Source organism: Schistocerca gregaria, chromosome 4 (genome assembly GCF_023897955.1).
Source record: "Schistocerca gregaria isolate iqSchGreg1 chromosome 4, iqSchGreg1.2, whole genome shotgun sequence".
NCBI classification, from domain to species: domain Eukaryota; kingdom Metazoa; phylum Arthropoda; class Insecta; order Orthoptera; family Acrididae; genus Schistocerca; species Schistocerca gregaria.
The window spans coordinates 714685913-714703405 of NC_064923.1; the positions used below are offsets into that span (position 1 = coordinate 714685913).

The following is a 17493-nucleotide window of genomic DNA, read 5'->3' on the forward strand; positions in this document are numbered from 1 at the left end:
GAGGGGCATGAAAGGAAAGCAGCGGTTGGGAAGGGAGTGCGACAGGGTTGTAGCCTGTCCCCGATGTTATTCAATCTGTATGTTGAGCAAGCAGTAAAGGAAACAAAAGAAAAATTCAGAGTAGGTATTGAAGTCCATGGAGAAGAAATAAAACATTGAGGGTCGCCGATGACATTGTAATTCTGTCAGAGACGGCAAAGAACTTGGAAGGGCAGCTGAACGGAATTGACAGTGTCTTGAAAGGAGGATATAAGATGAACATCAACAAAAGCAAAAGAAGGATAATGGAATGTAGTCGAATTAAGTCGGGTGATGTTGAGGGAATTAGATTGGGAAATGTAAGTAAAGGAGTTTTGCTATTTGGGGAGCAAAATAACTGATGATGGTCAAAGAAGAGAGGATGTAAAATGTAGTCTGGCAATGGCAAGGAAAGAGTTTCTGAAGAAGAGAAATTTGTTAACATCGAGTATAGATTTAAGTGTTAGGAAGTCGTTTCTGAAAGTATTTGTATGGAGTGTAGCCATGTATGGAAGTGAAACGTGGACGATAAATAGTTTGGACAAGAAGAGAATAGAAGCCTTCGAAATGTGGTGCTACAGAAGAATGCTGAAGATTAGATGGGTAGATCACGTAACTAATGAGGAGGTACTGAATAGGATTGGATAGAAGAGGAGTTTGTGGCACAACTTGACTAGAAGAAGGGATCGGTTGGTAGGACATGTTCTGAGGCATCAAGGGATCACAAATTTGGCATTGGAGGGCAGCGTGCAGGGTAAAAATCGTAGAGGGAGACCAAGAGATGAATACACTAAGCAGATTCAGAAGGATGTAGGTTGCAGTAAGTACTGGGAGATGAAGAAGCTTGCACAGGATAGAGTAGCATGGAGAGCTGCATCAAACCAGTCTCAGGACTGAAGACAACAACAACAGCAACAAAAACAACAACAACAACAACAACACCCTGTTAGATTCAGTCTGATACTATCCTCTATGCACGTGACTCAACAGCTGTAGTCTATTGTAAAAATGAGGTAGACCTAATTCGTCATAATGAACACACACTTGGGGAAGTGGAGGCATGGGTCAAAAACAATAACTTGACATTAAATTTTACAAAAACAGAAATTGTTCATTTCACCACAAAACAATCTGCACAGTTTACAAGTGAAATAAGGTATATGGACAAAGAAATTAGAGACTGCAGACTGTGTCAAATTCCTTGGCGTATTAGTCAATAAAAACCTGTTATGGAGTCACCATGTGGGCAACATACTGGGTCAACTGAATAGCCTTGTCTATATTATGAATATCTTGTATAGTATTACTGATTTAGCTGTAAGAAAAACTGTATATAATGCATATGTTGTTTCAGTCATTAGGCATAGTATAATTTTCCGGAGGCTGAAAAAACAAATTTACTTAGAGCTTTTAGACTACAAAAAAGAATCATCCGAGCAATGGTGAGAACAAAACCAAAGCAACATTGTAATCCTTTATTTGTAAAACTAGATCTAATGAGCATTCTAAGCATATACATCTATGAAATTCTCACTTTCACAAAAAGAAACCCACAACTTTTTGAGAGCAACTTCTTCTTGCATTAATATGATACTAGATATAGAATGAGCTACGTGTTACCTACTAGAGTCCTGCATGACCGAGTAGGCGAACGTGAAATACGAGATGGGGCGAGCACACCCTAACTGGATAGGCTGCCCGCACTAGTTCTAGTGACTGAGCATAGAAGCCGTGACTGAATACGTAGCATGCAACTTCACATTACACGTGTCATTATCCGTGTGAGACTGCAGCCAGTACGGGCTTCTCATTTGTGGTGTGTGTCTGTCTGTGATCATGCAGCGCGAGGAAGCCAGTGCAGTAAGACCTAAGATTGAAACCAATGTTTACACATTGAAGGAACGGGAAGGTGTAAAAAGCCAAGTATGGAGTACATTTCTGTTGGTTGTAGACGAAAACAGTGCGTCTGCTGGGTACGTATTGTGCATAAACTGCTCCACATTATTGTGTTTCCAGTCGGGAAACCCTCATTTAAAGAAACATAGTTGCAGGAAGCCTCACAAAGATACAGCTCCTTCAGGGATACCGACAGTAGTAAAAAATAGTATTACAGCAAAATGTGTTGCAATGTGTGCTAAAGATATGAGACCTTTTAATGCTGTTTCACATAAAGATTTCAGAGAACTAGGCCAAGAATTAATACATCTAGGTGCGCATTATGGAGAAGTTAACGTGGCAGATGTCATGCCACATCACTCTACTATAAGCAGACATGTCAAAGAACAAGCTGATGCAATTCGAAGCAGCATAATACCTTCTATTATTGCGGAAGTTATTAATAAAACAAGTGCTGCTACAGTTGATATGTGTACTGATTCGCATAATCAGGTGCACTGTTTGACACTTAAAACACATTACATTACCACAGACTGGTCTCTGTGAACAATGTTTTATTTACAACAAAATTCCCCGACGTGAAGAAGATGGGAGTAAATATTATGAAAGAAATTGAAGAGAGGATGGCTGATTGGGACATTTCGCCGGACATGTTGCACAGTTTTGTTTTTGTCTCTGACCAGGTTGCTAATGTAACAAAGGCTTTGGAAAATCACGAAGGATTCCTTGTGCTACTCACTGTATAGACACAGCACTTAGCCATATTTTCGGTGAAGATAACTTCTTGTTAAATCATGCCCCGAACATCGCATCAACAATAAATACTGCAAAATGCATTGTAAAGTACATTAAGAAAAGTGGCCTCTGCTCGTCTTTGAAATCATCGTCAGAATAAGAGGTCTGCACACGCCGGAAAACCTTGTACGCTATGCTGGAATCCTTACACACTCAGTATAACGAAGTTGCTGCTTTGCTGGCGGAAAAGGACTCCGCTTACAGATTGCAAGGATATGATAATGAGATTGCAAGAGAAATTGCGCATTTTCTAAGACCACTTAAAATGGCCACAGATGAATTAGAAGGCGAAAAAGAACCAACAATCCAGTTAGTTGTTCTTTGGTTTCACAAACTGCAACAAATTTGCAGTGTTGATGACACTGACTGTCATGTGAGTAATTACTGCAGTTAAAAGCACTGTTTCATTATAATACGCGATAGATTTATAATTAACTAGCATAATCGATGTGTACTAACATATGTATTTTTTAAGAGAAGGTACAAAGGATTAAAAATCGAGCCTTGCCTTTCGTTTGTGAGAAGACTGATCACTTCCAGACATAAAATTGCTACGTCTCCTATTCGCGATTGTATTGAAATATCATTTTACTTTCCAAGTGCTTTTTGAATTTAGTTGTGTCACGTACTCATTCTTTTGTATTAAAAGAGAGAGAGACAGAGACAAATACATTGTGTGTGTGTGTGTGTGTGTGTGTGTGTGTGTGTGTGTGTGTGTGTGTGTGTGTGTGTAAGTGAGTGAGAGAGAGAGAGAGAGAGAGAGAGAGAGAGAGAGAGAGAGAGAGAGAGAGAGCGGGGGGGGGGGGGGGTTGGATATGTACAGTACAGTGCAGCGAGCCGGGGCGAGGCGAAGTGAGACGTCAGCGGTGACCAGTCATGCTCGGTTATCCGCGTGTCCGGAATCCGGACAACAGACATGGGGCGAGTGGCGAGTACGTGACCGAGCCGAGTCATATGGGGCCGGATACGAGCGGCTCGGTCACCCCGTCAACAGGCGAGCTGTGACCGGTCAAACACACTATTGCAGCACTCTATTACCTACCCACTGTTTAAAATATATTAAAAAAAACATACTATATGGGCATGAAATTTGTAAATAAAATATAGAAAGATATGGATGACCCAAATGTAAAAGGTACCAAAAGAGACCTGGAAAAATATATGAAAGATAAATGTTACTATACTGTAGAAGATTTTGTGAATGGCAACAATGCATTATAATTGTAATTAAAATACCTCTTTGAAGATGTTACACCATACATATTATTAGATTATTGTCTCTTTTTTGTATTATTATAGTGTAAAACTGACAAGTCATCTATGTCACAATCTTTGATTGTATAAGGCACATTATGTGATAATAAAAATTGAATTGAATTGAATTTAGGCATTGCAAGAAAAGAATCAGCTATCTGATAGTCTGATATTATTGCTGACTCAGATATGGGAAGTACTTCTGCTAAAACTTGAGGGAAAAAATTCTAGGAAATAAGGTTAAAACTAAGAATTTGGTGACTGAACAAAGGAAGAACCAAACTAGATTTTGGTGAAAAAACCATTATGCCATTTGCTTGCAGTTAATTATGATTACAATGCGAAACAATCTACTCAAGACGGCCGCACAGGGATTTGAGGCCCATCACTCCCACATGCATGTCTTGTGTCATAATACGTCCCAAGTCGGATGGCTCATTCCCAAGGCACTAGACTTGCGTTTCTTTAAACTTATTCAGGCAAGTGTCCAGATATCAACTCAAAAAATTTCATAGTCTGTTTCCATCCCCATTTTACCCAATCTTAGTCTCCATATCTAATACCAATAAGTCACCTCACTTGGGGAAAATATTTCAAATGAAGTAACAAAGAATGAAAACAAAAACTCGTTTCTGCTAGATTTGAATGCCTTGCTAGTTGCTATCACTGAAAAAACAGAGAGACATTTCATGCCTTGCACATATCATCAAAGATGGAAATCAAAAGTCACTCACAAAGTAGACTGAAGAATGACATCAATGGATGTGACAAAAGCCCAGTTTATAAAAAGTCTGGATTAACTGAAGCCTTTAACACTGCACTGTCAACTCACAAGCAAACCATCTTTCAACCTAACCTTTACCTCAGGCTACACTACAGAGGAGTCTGTTTCTACATTTACATTAAAAACAAGGGAAAGGACATATGTACAGTGACGAAAAAATTGTAACACCAAGAAGAAGTTGTCCAACATAAACAAAAGTTGACAGGCATGTTTCTACATATGAAAGATGATACCTATCCAAATTTTGCACAAGTCACGTAAGAGTGATTTTGGTAGTGCCACTATGAAGAAGCAAATCAGATTTGCTTTGAATACACACTGTAACCATCATGAGCATTGGCTATTTTTGAGATTTGACATGGTGAGTTGCTGTTAGTCAAGATACCTTTAAGGTGACAAAGATCCCATTATCAACATCTCACCGAGTTTGAACGAGGTCGTGTAATAGTGCTATCAGGTGAATGTTCCTTCTGTGATACCGCAGAAATGATTGGCAAGAATGTAGTCACTGTATATGATTCCTGGCAACAGTGGTCAAGAGAACGTAGGGTCGCAAGAAGATCGGGATCAGGGCATCCAAGTGACACTACTGAGAGGAAAGACCATTGTGTTCAGCAGCAGCAGCAGCAGTAGCAGCAGCAGGAGGAGGAGGAATTGTCCATTGACACCAATGGGAGTAACAAATTAACTGGTATCATACTTTCCATCGAAACCAACGCTAAATGCTCTGCAACTGGATATAAATAATATACTTTGCCAAAACTTCAGTCAGTCTTGAGAGTAAGATAAAGCTGTCAGCTTGAAGGTTGCATCAAATACTGTAATGCTTTACTAAGCCAATTCCTTCCTCCAATCTTTGAACTTACTTGCACAGTCAGTTGTAGGGAGGTTTAGAGTTTAGCTTGGCATTTTTCACACGCGCAAATCAATGCCAGAGGTGAGAGAAGTGATAAATGATACGGAAAATGCCAGAAGTGATTGGGAATTGAATCCTGAACCTCTGGATCTGTAGTCTGAAAATCGTCCATTTAAATAAGATCCGCACTTGGCAAGGTGTTTATATCGTTTTTTAACAAACTTAATTAACTTTAGGATGGTAACATTGACACACTCAAGATAGTGATTGGACAAGTTACATTTTTCTGGTACAGAAAAGATTTGTGGAAGGTCTTGTAAATTTTACATGTTTCACTGAGAAACTAATTTGTCTCTGAGACATAAAAACCATCTTCCACTTACATTCTCAGAAGGTGCATATTTACTCCTCCTGGCACATCATAAAAATACAGGAATAAAAATTAATATCAGTCCTATTACTGAAGAGGCAGCTCATAAGATGTTTGAAAATAGCAACACATTATTATTATATTTTAACAGACAAACTTTTCATTACCTACAAATGAGGGGCCTACTACCAGAAGGATCACTCCGGCACCCGAATAGTTTTTATCAAACGCTACATTTTCTGACTTCTTTTATTTCAATACGTTGTTCTGTATCATAGACACCTGGAAAATGCAGTACTTTGAAATAAAGACTTTTTTATTTTGTAACAGAAGCTGACTTTTAAGAAATTACACTGATGAGCCAACAATTATAATCTGATCACTCTCATTGCAAGATTGACTGCTGGCTGATGGCATGGTGGGCAGGTGACACAGTTAAGGAAAGTCCATAAGAGGAGCAGAGGCAAATGGGAAACTATTCTAGTGATGATATGGGCTGCAAATGGGGAAATCAACTAACTCAAGTGGCCATGACAATGGGCAGATTGTTATGGTCTAGTGCCCAGGAACAAGTATCTCAGAAATGTCAAAGCACGTGTGGAAAGTGATTGAAGCACAGTGAACCACAAGTAAGAGAGGAGGTTTTGGACATCCATACCTCCTCACAGAACATTAAGTTTGGAGGCTTGTCCACTCCATAAAGCAGGACAGGCAGCAATCTGTGGCAGATCTGATGACAGCATGCAATGCTGATGCATGCACAAGGTTTTGGAACACACCATTGAATGCATATTGCTGAACAGGGTGCTTCGCAGCAGACAACCTCTATGTTGACTTAAGATGATCCATATCAGTTACAGCTGCAGTGGGTACAAGATCGTTTAGACTGGACCAAAGATGAATGGAAACATGTCAAATGGTCAAAAGAATCAAGCTTCTTGTTACATGATGTTGATGGCTGCATCTGGATACACCATTATCTAGGCAAACAGCTGCTCAAACATGCAGTATGTCACAGACACAGGCAGCTGGGGGGCAGTGTTACAGTGCATATGTGGTATAGTCTTGCCACCTCACAGCTGGCACACCACATTTTGCTGCTCATTAGAAGCCTTGTTACACTGATGCCGTGCTCCTGCTGGTGGCACATCACTGCGTCACACAGGCACCTCACTCTGAACATTCACCCCAAGGCTGTTCACATCACTAGCTGACTGGATTACTTGCAGTATATGAAGCAAAAATGATATTCTCTGAATCATCTGATAACAGTTGTATGGGTTCAATGAAGCAAAAATTATACTCTCTGCATCATCTGACGACAGTAATAGGGATTTGTTCACACCAAAAATGTGGTTATTAATACGGAGAAAAGAGGCATCGCTGTAAGAACTACTCTTCTAATTTACGTATCACCACAGTTAAACATATGACGATTCGGCCTGCAATCTTACTAACGCAATTTCTCTAGAAAGAGTGACTGGTAGAAATACTCACTGTGGTATTATTTTCTCAGTTTTTATCCACATCTACTTCAAGTATTACATCTGCCATTTTAAGATTGTCGTACTAATATTTTATCAAAAAACATCAAACAATAAACTATGTGAAAGACAGAATATAATTACCAAAAATGTAATCCAAATACTATTAAATCCTAATATTATCCACCATGAAGCAGTTGTGACGATGCCTCTGGTCCAAAATAGATTAGCGTCAAAAAATGGTTGCAGTAAGTTCCTGTTTAAAATTGTCGCTTTAAACACACTCTTGAAATTATCTCATAAGCTCACCACAAACATTACTGTCTGTGTACAGTGGTTTTTTTTTTTTGGTAGGATACTGGCAAAATGCAGTCACTGTACAAAGGAGGTTGCTTACAAAACATTCATGCTACCAATCCTACATCAATGCTCAAGAAACAGGACAATCAGCAGACACCAATCATATTCAAAGAAGGGCAATCCCAGAGATGACATTTGTTTGTTACAAGAATAATCCAGGGAATGCAGAAAAACCTAAGCTGGCCGATGCTTGAAGACTCACCCAAATTATCCACCCACAACCAAGTTAAAAAAAATTTCAAGTACCGGAATTAAGTGAGTGATATACTACAGCCCTCTACGTATCATCCTTTCAGGAACCATGAAGACAACATTAAACAAACTGCAGATTGTACACAGGTTTTTAAGCATTCCATATGTGAGTGTAATGGAAATAAACTTTAATATATGGTGCAATATGAAGCACCCTCTGCCAAGCATTCATGGTGGCTTGCAGAGCATGAATATGAATGCAGTTATAGATATAGATGTATGGTGTGCGAGACAATGTGTAAATGGTTAGTGCTTCACTAAACAATAATGCCATGAGAGTTACCTTGAAACAGCCAACAAGAGCTCAAGTATCAGGACTACTAGGATAAGCTCAGTTCCAAAGACCCAGCTTGATATCCTCACTCAGCAAGGATCACTCTGAGCAGCAATAGCACATGTTAAATGTGCTGGTAAGACTAGGTAGGTTTGAAAAATCAGCACCAGGCCATGTAGGTGAATAATATCCTCATGCTACGAGGGACATTCACCTTGGCGTCGATGGTACCTGTGATAATAATCCAAGGCCCCACGACAGCTGTGGACTATGTGACCGTTGTTGCAGACTACTTGCATCCTCTCGAAGTTCATGTCATCTTCTGGCAGAGTAACTGTCGGTGTCATAAGGTCATAATCAAGTTAGAGGGGTTTGGTGAACACGACAGTGAACTCATGTAGAAGTCTTGGACACCTTATTCACCGTATCTGAACCCAGTAGAACACACCTGGGGCACTATCAAGCACCAACTCAACATCCATTAATTTACTGGAATTTTGTGAACTGGACTTCTGGATACCCACCAAGCACTTGTCAAAGCCATGTCATGCAGAAAGACTGCTTCATTACCATCTAAAGGAGACCACTACCCTTTTAAACAAATGGTCCCAATGTTTCAGTTCCCCATTGCAAATAAGTGTTACAAATGGACAATTTCAAACTATAATCATTAAAACACTTGAGAAGTTTTGTAAATACAAGTAACTGCCCAGTATCAAATTTCTTCAAGATGATCATCTTCTTCAAATCCGGAAATTAAGTGGGATGACTGTTCAATCTTCATGTGTCTTTCATGATTTTTAGGCAAAGTATTGGTGATAATTAAATTATGCTCTGTGCAAAATTTTACCAGGTAGCTTCCTGTTTAGTTCCTTTACCCTAGCTGATGATCTACTATTTTCCTTTCTCTTCCATTTCCTACTAGTGAATTCCAGTCCACCCATTACATTTAAATATTTGTCTATTTAAATATCTGAATAATTTATTTTACATCATACATTCTTTCAATCTTATCATCATCTGCAGAGCTAGTTGGCAGTACTGTTGTGGTAAACATTGGCTTCTTGTTTATTTTGGCTACACTAACACTTTCACTATGCTGTTCATGAAAGCTTACTGGCATTCCCATTATCTTATCCTTATTGGAATTATCTGCATTACCCTCTTAGTAACACCAGACTTCACTAATTCCCATTATTAGTGACTTCAATCTACTGGTTTCCCTTTTTAAACTCTAACTTACCTACCCGATTCATGGATCGATCATTCCTCACTAAGACCTGCAGAATGTCAGTTTTGTTCTTCCTGATGATGACATCCTCCTGACTGGTTCCTGCCAGAGATATGAAGGGGAAACAATATATATATTTTTTTCTTTTTTGTGACCAGTCTTCTGACTGGTTTGATGCAGCCCCCTTCAAATTTCTCTCCTGTGCCAACCTCATCATCTCAGAGTAGCACTTACAACACACATCCTCAATTATTTGCTGGATTTATTCCAATATCTGTCTTCTTCCACAGCTTTTACTCTCTACAGCTCTGTCTAGTACCATGGAAGTTATTCCCTGAAGTCTTAACCGATGTCCTATCATCCTCTCTCTTGTTCTTGTCAGTATTTTCCATATATTCCTTTCCTCGCCAATTCTGCAGAGAATCACCTCACTCCTCACCTTATCACTCCACCTAATTATCAACATTCTTCTGTAGTACTACATCTCAAATGCCTCAATTCTCTTCTATTCCAGTTTTCCTACTGTCCACATTTCACTACCATACAATGTTGTGCTCCAAATGCACATTCTCAGAAATTTCTTTCTCAAATTAAGGCCTAAGTAGACTGCTCTTGGCCAGGAAAGCCTTTCTGTCAGTGCTAGTCTGCTTTTGATGTCCTCGTTGCTCCACCCGTCATGGGTCATTTTGCTGCCTATGTAGCAGAATTTATAACTTCATCTACTCTGTGATTATCAATCCTGATCTGAAGTTTCTCGCTGCTCTCATTTCTGATACTTCTCATAACTCATCTTCCCCCCCCCCCCCAAATCCATATTCTGTATTTCTTAGACTGTTCACTCTGTTTAGCAGAGCCAAACTGCTCAGAAATATTTTACCCAATAGGATGCCATCATGTTCAAACCATCCAGTACAGCTGTGTACCAGCATATTGTCTACTTTTACAAAGTCGGATCAGTCAATCATACAAACTGTTGCCCCCAACAACTACTGCCCCTCTTCGGGAACTATGGGTTAGTCTGGACGCTCCACACATACCCGTTCATTATGGTTGCACATACAACCCACACCACCATGGCATGGTTCATGGGGGAGAGATTGCCCCATCTACAGAAGATTAAAAAAAAGTGTGTGCAGTCCACCCACAGGCAGCTATTTGGGCAGCAGCATGTAATACGTAGTGCACCACTGGCGCATGTAGCAGGAGACTACAGTTCTGAACCTCTTGTGCATATTTAGGAAGTCTCTGGTTCAAGCCAGGCACTTAACTCAGAACCAGGGGACCACAATTAGTTTTGCTGACAATGCTGCAGATTGGGAGCTTTACTGTAATTCAGCAAGCAAGGCCCATCTACTCAATTTTTACTACAGAATTGATCCAAATATGACCTTCGAGTTCAGTGGCAAGCATAGTTCATTCCAACATGTGCCACAAAATGTAGTTATTTGCACCCTGTTCCCTCAATGCATTCAACATGATGTATTCAACCTCCTGTCATACACACAGAGTGCACAAGATGAGGCGCATAATGTTAAGTTTTTAGAACTACAAATGTATCACAACCTTAATAGGAAACATGTATCCTAGAATTAATTAAACTTCTTATTTCAGCTTTATTTGCAGACTATATAACCTATCATTAGCCTGTCTCCTGTCCTATTCTAAACATCTCCTTTTTCCTTACCATTATCAAACCCTTAATGGCAGCTACGGCGGAGATCATCATCTTTGGTACAGTGCAGCTGGTGGTGGAGGCACCCTTTCCCATCCTAAGGATAGGCCTAAAAGAGGAGTGGAACCACTGCCTTGTGGTGAAGAGGGATCTTCAACAGCTGAGGGAGTAAACCACGAAAGAAAATCCTTGGATGCATTAGGTTGAGTAAAAGTTGTCATTACTTTCAATCAAAGAACAAGCCTCGGATTAAAAATACCTAATGTAGACAGCACATCTTGTTCCCCTGGAAAGAATGGCAGTTCTTCACAGCCTGAAGAAAAACCAACGAACGCAAGAAGATACACTAAACAAGAGCAGAAAACTAGAACCCAACCAAAAGACAAAAACAAGTTGAGAATGGGAACATTAAATGTAATAACCCTGACAGGAAAGACTGATAAAAAGATTGTAGACATGATGGAGAGGAGAATGATTCATATCCCTGGATTGAGTGAGACCAAGTGGAAGGGAAAAAAAACTCTAAATTGCTGAAAGGTGGGTACAAACTACACTGGCATGGTCACAATAAAGAGGCAAAAAATGGAGTGAGGTTTGTGTTTCACAAAGACACTGACCCAGTTACAGATGTAAGGTTAGTAAGTGAAAGGATAATTAGAGCAAGAGTGAACTTGGGAAAGAATAGTTTTACTATACTTCAAGTGTACGCGCCTCAGCAAGTGTGCAGTGAGGAAGAAAAAACAGAATTCCTTGAAGAACTGGAAGACCAAGTAAGAGAAGATAACATTATGATAATTGGGGATCTAAATGCTCAGATCGGCACAGATATAAATGGATATGAGGAGGTGATGGGCCCTTTTGGATACGGAAGGCAAAATGTCGTCGGTGAAGAAATTCTAAATCTGTGCATAGGAAATCATCTTTTAGTGAAGAATACATTCTTCAGGGAACAAGATAGCTATAATATTACTAGATATAGCTGGGATGGCAAATCTAAGACGATTATAGACTATATATTAACGGACAAGTTAATTGGAGGAAAAGTAAGGAACACTAAAGTCATACCAAGTGAGCAATGGGATCGTAACCACACAGGTTACTAGTGGTTAATCTAAATTATAAGATGAAATGTTTGAATGCTGTACAAAGAATGCCAAAAAGTAAGGAGTGGAAGTTGAAAGAAGAAGAAAATAAGAAACATTTCCAAAACCTAGTAACAAAAAAAATGCCAAAAACTTAAAGAGGTGGTGTATAGGAAGAGCTGAACCTATTTAAAACACCACTAGTTAACAGTGCTGTGCAGATATGTGACAAAAACAAAGGGTAAAGTGAGAAACAAGGAAACCAGTTGGTGGAACAATAAAGTAGAAGATACAATTAAAAAAGAAAAGAAAAACATGGAGTTTGAAAAAAAGAAATCAGAACCAGGGGCTGGTACCAAAAGATGAACACAAGGTGACAACACTGGAGAAGGAATATGCCAAGCAAAGACAACTGTGAAAGAAGAAGAGGAGAAGAATTGGGAAAAATTCACCCAGAAACCAGAGCAGGATAGCAAAGGGATACAAAAACTGCTATATGAGTTATTGAAAAGTAAAAGATCTGATAGAGAAGTCATAAAAGTGATTGTAACAGATGATGGGGATATTATCAGGGACATGGATGGTATCAGAGAAGAGATGAAGAATTATTTTGAAATATTACTGAATGGGGAAGATGCACAAGAAAGCGAAACCGAAGCTACTGAATTAGAGGAAAAGCAGGATCCAATCTCTTGGTTAGAAACTCAGAATTCCCTGAAACAGATGAATAGTGGGGAGGCAGCTGGAGTAGATGAGCTGACAGTGGATATGATTAAAGCCGCAGGAATCCATGGAATAGAATGGTTACACCATGTGCTGGGGGTGATATGGAAAGAAAACAGTGACGGATGAATGGAAAAAAGGAATTATAATACAATTGTTCAAGAAAGGTAGTAGAAAGAAATGCACCAACTACCGAGGAAACACACTGCTATTACACTGCCTTAAGATAATGGCAAAGGTAATAGAAAAAAAGATTGTGGAAAATTCTAGAACACCAATTAGAGGAACAACAGCACGAGTTCGGAAGTAATAGAGGAACAATAGATTTCATTTTCTCCCTCAGTCGATTAATGGAGAAATACAGTGAAAAAGGAAAGGACTTGACAGTAATATTTGTGGATTTGGAAAAAGCATGAAGTGTACCAAGGGATAAAATATGGGAATGCTTGAGAAAACATAATGTTCCTGATTTATCAATTTAAAAAAAGTCCAGATGCTGTACAATGGTTGTGAGAGCAGTGTGCAAGTAGGTGGTGGAAGATCAAAATGGTTTAAGAAAAGGAGAGTTGTTTAGGAAGGCAGTTCGCTCTCCCCTTTACTATTCATTACACTTATAGGCAGAATCATGAAATAAATCAAGGAAGAAGAAAATGAAGATCTCAATGCTTTAGGTTTTGCTGATGACATTGCCATTTTGGGAGAGACGGAAATGGAGGTTCAGAGAAGAATAGATTACTAAAACAAATTTTTAAAAATTCAAGTTAACGGTGACTAGGAACAAGACAGTGGTAGTGAAGATGAGCAGGACACCCACACCTTGTCACATCATACTGGAGGGGGAGAAGGTTGAATGTGTGAAAAGATTCAATTACCTGGATAGCATCATATCACGCGATGGAAGTTTCCAACTAGAAGTCTTAAACAGAATAACAAAAGGAGCTAGCTTCTTCCACCAAGTATGAAACCTAATCTGGGACAAGGAAGTCCCTCAAAGAGCCAAACAGATCATGTATAAAAATTATCTCCTACCAACCAAGATGTATAGCCAAGAAGCCTGTTTCATAAATAAGAGAGGAGAGTCAAACAAGCATGTAAAATTAAGTTCCTTAGGTCATCTCTAGGAAAAACTAGGAGAGAGAGAGAGACACTCAGGAATGATTATGTAAGGAGAGACCTGCAGGTGACATTGACTACAGAGGAGTGAATGAGTGCTTTGAGATTGAAATGGTTCGGTCACGTGAAGCGAATGCACCCTACTCGAACTCCACGCCAGTATTTGGAGATTGAGGTACCAGGAAGAAGACCAATTGGATGGCCTAGAAAGAGATGTAGAGACCAGGTATAAGGAAGATCTCAATAGGAGAGGAGTAACATGGGATGTAATGGAAAGAAAAAAGCTATACTAGGACAAAAACCAATGAAGGAATATCATTCACAAAGTTCCTACCCGGCTCGCTGGAAGGAAATCATGATGATGACTTCTGCCATAGATGAGTTAAAAATGAAGAAGCTAGTTTACTCAGCATATTTCCACTAACGTACTGGAATCTGTTTTTCAGGAAACTCTACTTATAGGTCTAGTAGTTCCAGAACACGGAAGTATGCACAGCGCAATGTTTCTTTCCCACAAACTGTAAATTCCCTTTAGTCTTCTTTCTACTGCAGAAGTTGGACGTGCCAACAATTATTACCCACTCACTGTATACATTCTTTATTTCTCTAATCACAAATTACAAAGTATTCAATATAACAATGGTCTTATCACACTCACAATGACGCCATGTCATCAGACAAAGGGATACCCCAAGAGCACTAACCTAAATGAGAGAGAGAGAGAGAGAGAGAGAGAGAGAGAGAGAGAGAGAGAGAGAGAGAGCACAAGCTCAGATAGGACAATGATGCCGAAAAAAAAACAAGTATGTACAAAGGAATCGGCTGGCATTTGCCCGATTCACTTAAGAAACACCTCGGAAACCCAAATTTGGATGAAATGTTGGGTCCAGTGTTATACTCATCTTATAATGCCAGCTAGAAGACTGTTAACCACAATAAAGCATTATTCTACATTCCTAACTGCTCTAATCAGTGTAGTGATGTGCAGGATGCTGAGCTACTCTTTAAGGACAGTGGATCCAGCCTCTTCAGCTCAATTCTTTCATTAGCATCCCTGATACATTCGTTTATTTACCTTTCCCCAAATCTTGGCAGAGTATGAGATGTCCGTAGTTTTTAAACAAAAAATACACCACTTCAGAGCCTGAAATTTAAATATTTATAACAAAAACCCCTGATTATGGCATATAAAAGCACAGCGCAACCAACACTGTGTCATATAAGCTCCATCATATGAAATGCTAGAAGTCTATTTCCGCCTAATTACTAACAACTAGCCTACCAAATACATCTATTAAGTGCACATCGTATAATCCCCTAAACCTAACACAATATAGAAGAAACTGAACTCAAATAACGAAACATTAAATATGCCAATGTTCCTATACATTGTAACAAAAGTGATAATTTTTAAAAATACATAACATCTAGCTCATAAGTAGAAAGGGACTTCATCACATCATGTCTGTTCAATGTATCAGTGTTACAGGAGTAGGCCATATATTTAAAAAATCTATTGTAAAATAAAATAGCAAAATATGAATGAATAATTACTAGTAAAATTTACATTACACAAACTGCTACGAAGTAAACATACCGCATTGCAATTCACAAAAAAATGTTATCAACAGTCCGTTAACAGACAAAAATGAACGTCCAACTCTATTTCATTAATTCTTATGCTATGATTAATTCGTATGCACTCGAGTCGGAGAGTAACTGGTAAAATATCTACACTACTGGCCAATGAACCGTCAGCGTGAATATCAACATCATCTACAAGGTACTTGTATTACACAGAAACGCCGACCTACATTTTAACTACAGCGTCACACATAATATCGCAAGCGGTTATACTTCACTACGCTTAAAGAAGTGCTCTAGGTCTGTAAACAATGTGCTGTACCAATTAATAGCAACAGTTGCAGACGATCTGCACTCCTGTCACAATGAAAAGAAAACAAAAACAAAACTTGCCTGGAACTTTTCGAGAAAATCGGTCGCTAGTTCTCGTTCTAGCTATGATAGCGCTTCTTTCTTTTCAAGTTAGGCCACGAGTAAAAATCTAAGCAGAGACGTGATCTAGCTTAATGACTTATTACTCGTTAGCATCATAAACATCACTTAACACCTCTAATTCACGCCAACTGAACAACGCCCACAAGCATTATAAAAAGCAACACAAGCATTACACGATTAGCAGTAGCACCGTGTGTTGACGAGTGCCGTAAGGCTTACACTCTCCCTCAACATAGTATATATTTTGACACACAAATGTCTCAAAGCACTTACTGTCGCCATAAATCAACACCCTCACATCCTTAACATCTCTTTCGTTCGCAGATCAGACATTTCGATTTTCCACATTTGTCAGGCAGTGCATCCAACCTCAACGTATAATTTTGCGATATCACATTTTGAAGTGCAACTATTGGCTACACTTTCGTGAGCTGCGAATGCAAGAAAACATATAAATGATACCCTGTATATCTGTTACAGTGGACAGAAACATTAATTTAATTTCAGGATCGACGATTGTTCAAAAGCAATACTTTTCGGTCTCTTTTTCAGGTGTGTTTTCTTTAATCATTCGGACAGAATCTGATTCTCTGACAGATGACATGTTAAAAACGCATGCCCACACTCAGCTACATTTATTGTTTTTGACAATATACCTTAGTTGAACAAAAAAAAACATGTATAAGCGTTCTAATTCGTTTTCATCGAGCACTGTGTGCTACAGGCAGAAACAGGTAGTGACACACAAATCATATGCACCTACAACATCTATCACTGTGAATCATGTTAATTGGGTTCCTCCTGTTGATGTGAACCACATAATCTTCTTCCACTATTTTTCTTGCCCAGACATGGTTCGACATATTTATGTCGCAGTCTATCAGTCGTATTTTGGACTGGGTTTAGTTGGATAGTTTTTGCAGAACCTTGATTAATTTACATAAAACAAAGACAACAGTGTTTCTACATCTACACTATGGAAACCACCGGGAAGTGCAAGGCATAGGATACGTCCCATTGTACCGGTTATTAAGGTTTCTTTCCGTTCCATTCACATACGGACGCGGCAAGAATGGCCAGTATACCTCTATCTTCAAGAGTCTGCCTGTACAGGTTCTTCCGTATTTTGGTGACACTGTTCTGTGGATCAGACAAACCTCTGAACATTCTTGTTGTCCTTCTCTGTGTACGTTCAATATCTCCTGCCAATCCCATTTGGGTCCCACACACTTGAGCAATATTCTAGAATTGGTTGCACAACCGATTTGTAAGCTACCTCCTTTGTAAACTGATCGCATATCCCCAGTATT

At 39.2% G+C, this 17493-nt stretch overlaps 1 protein-coding gene across 3 annotated transcripts in view; it reads right to left on the reverse strand.

Moving 5' to 3' along the window:
- Positions 1-16552, reverse strand: part of LOC126266917 (uncharacterized) — a 174928-nt gene extending 158376 nt beyond the window's left edge. The window contains exon 1 of one of the 3 annotated variants that reach the window (XM_049971602.1): positions 16457-16552. The gene's annotated coding sequence lies outside the window, so the exon portion shown is untranslated. Of the gene's footprint in view, positions 1-16141 lie in introns of all 3 variants that reach the window. The other 2 variants (XM_049971603.1, XM_049971604.1) reach the window with 2 other exon arrangements.
- Positions 16553-17493: the final 941 nt, after the last annotated feature.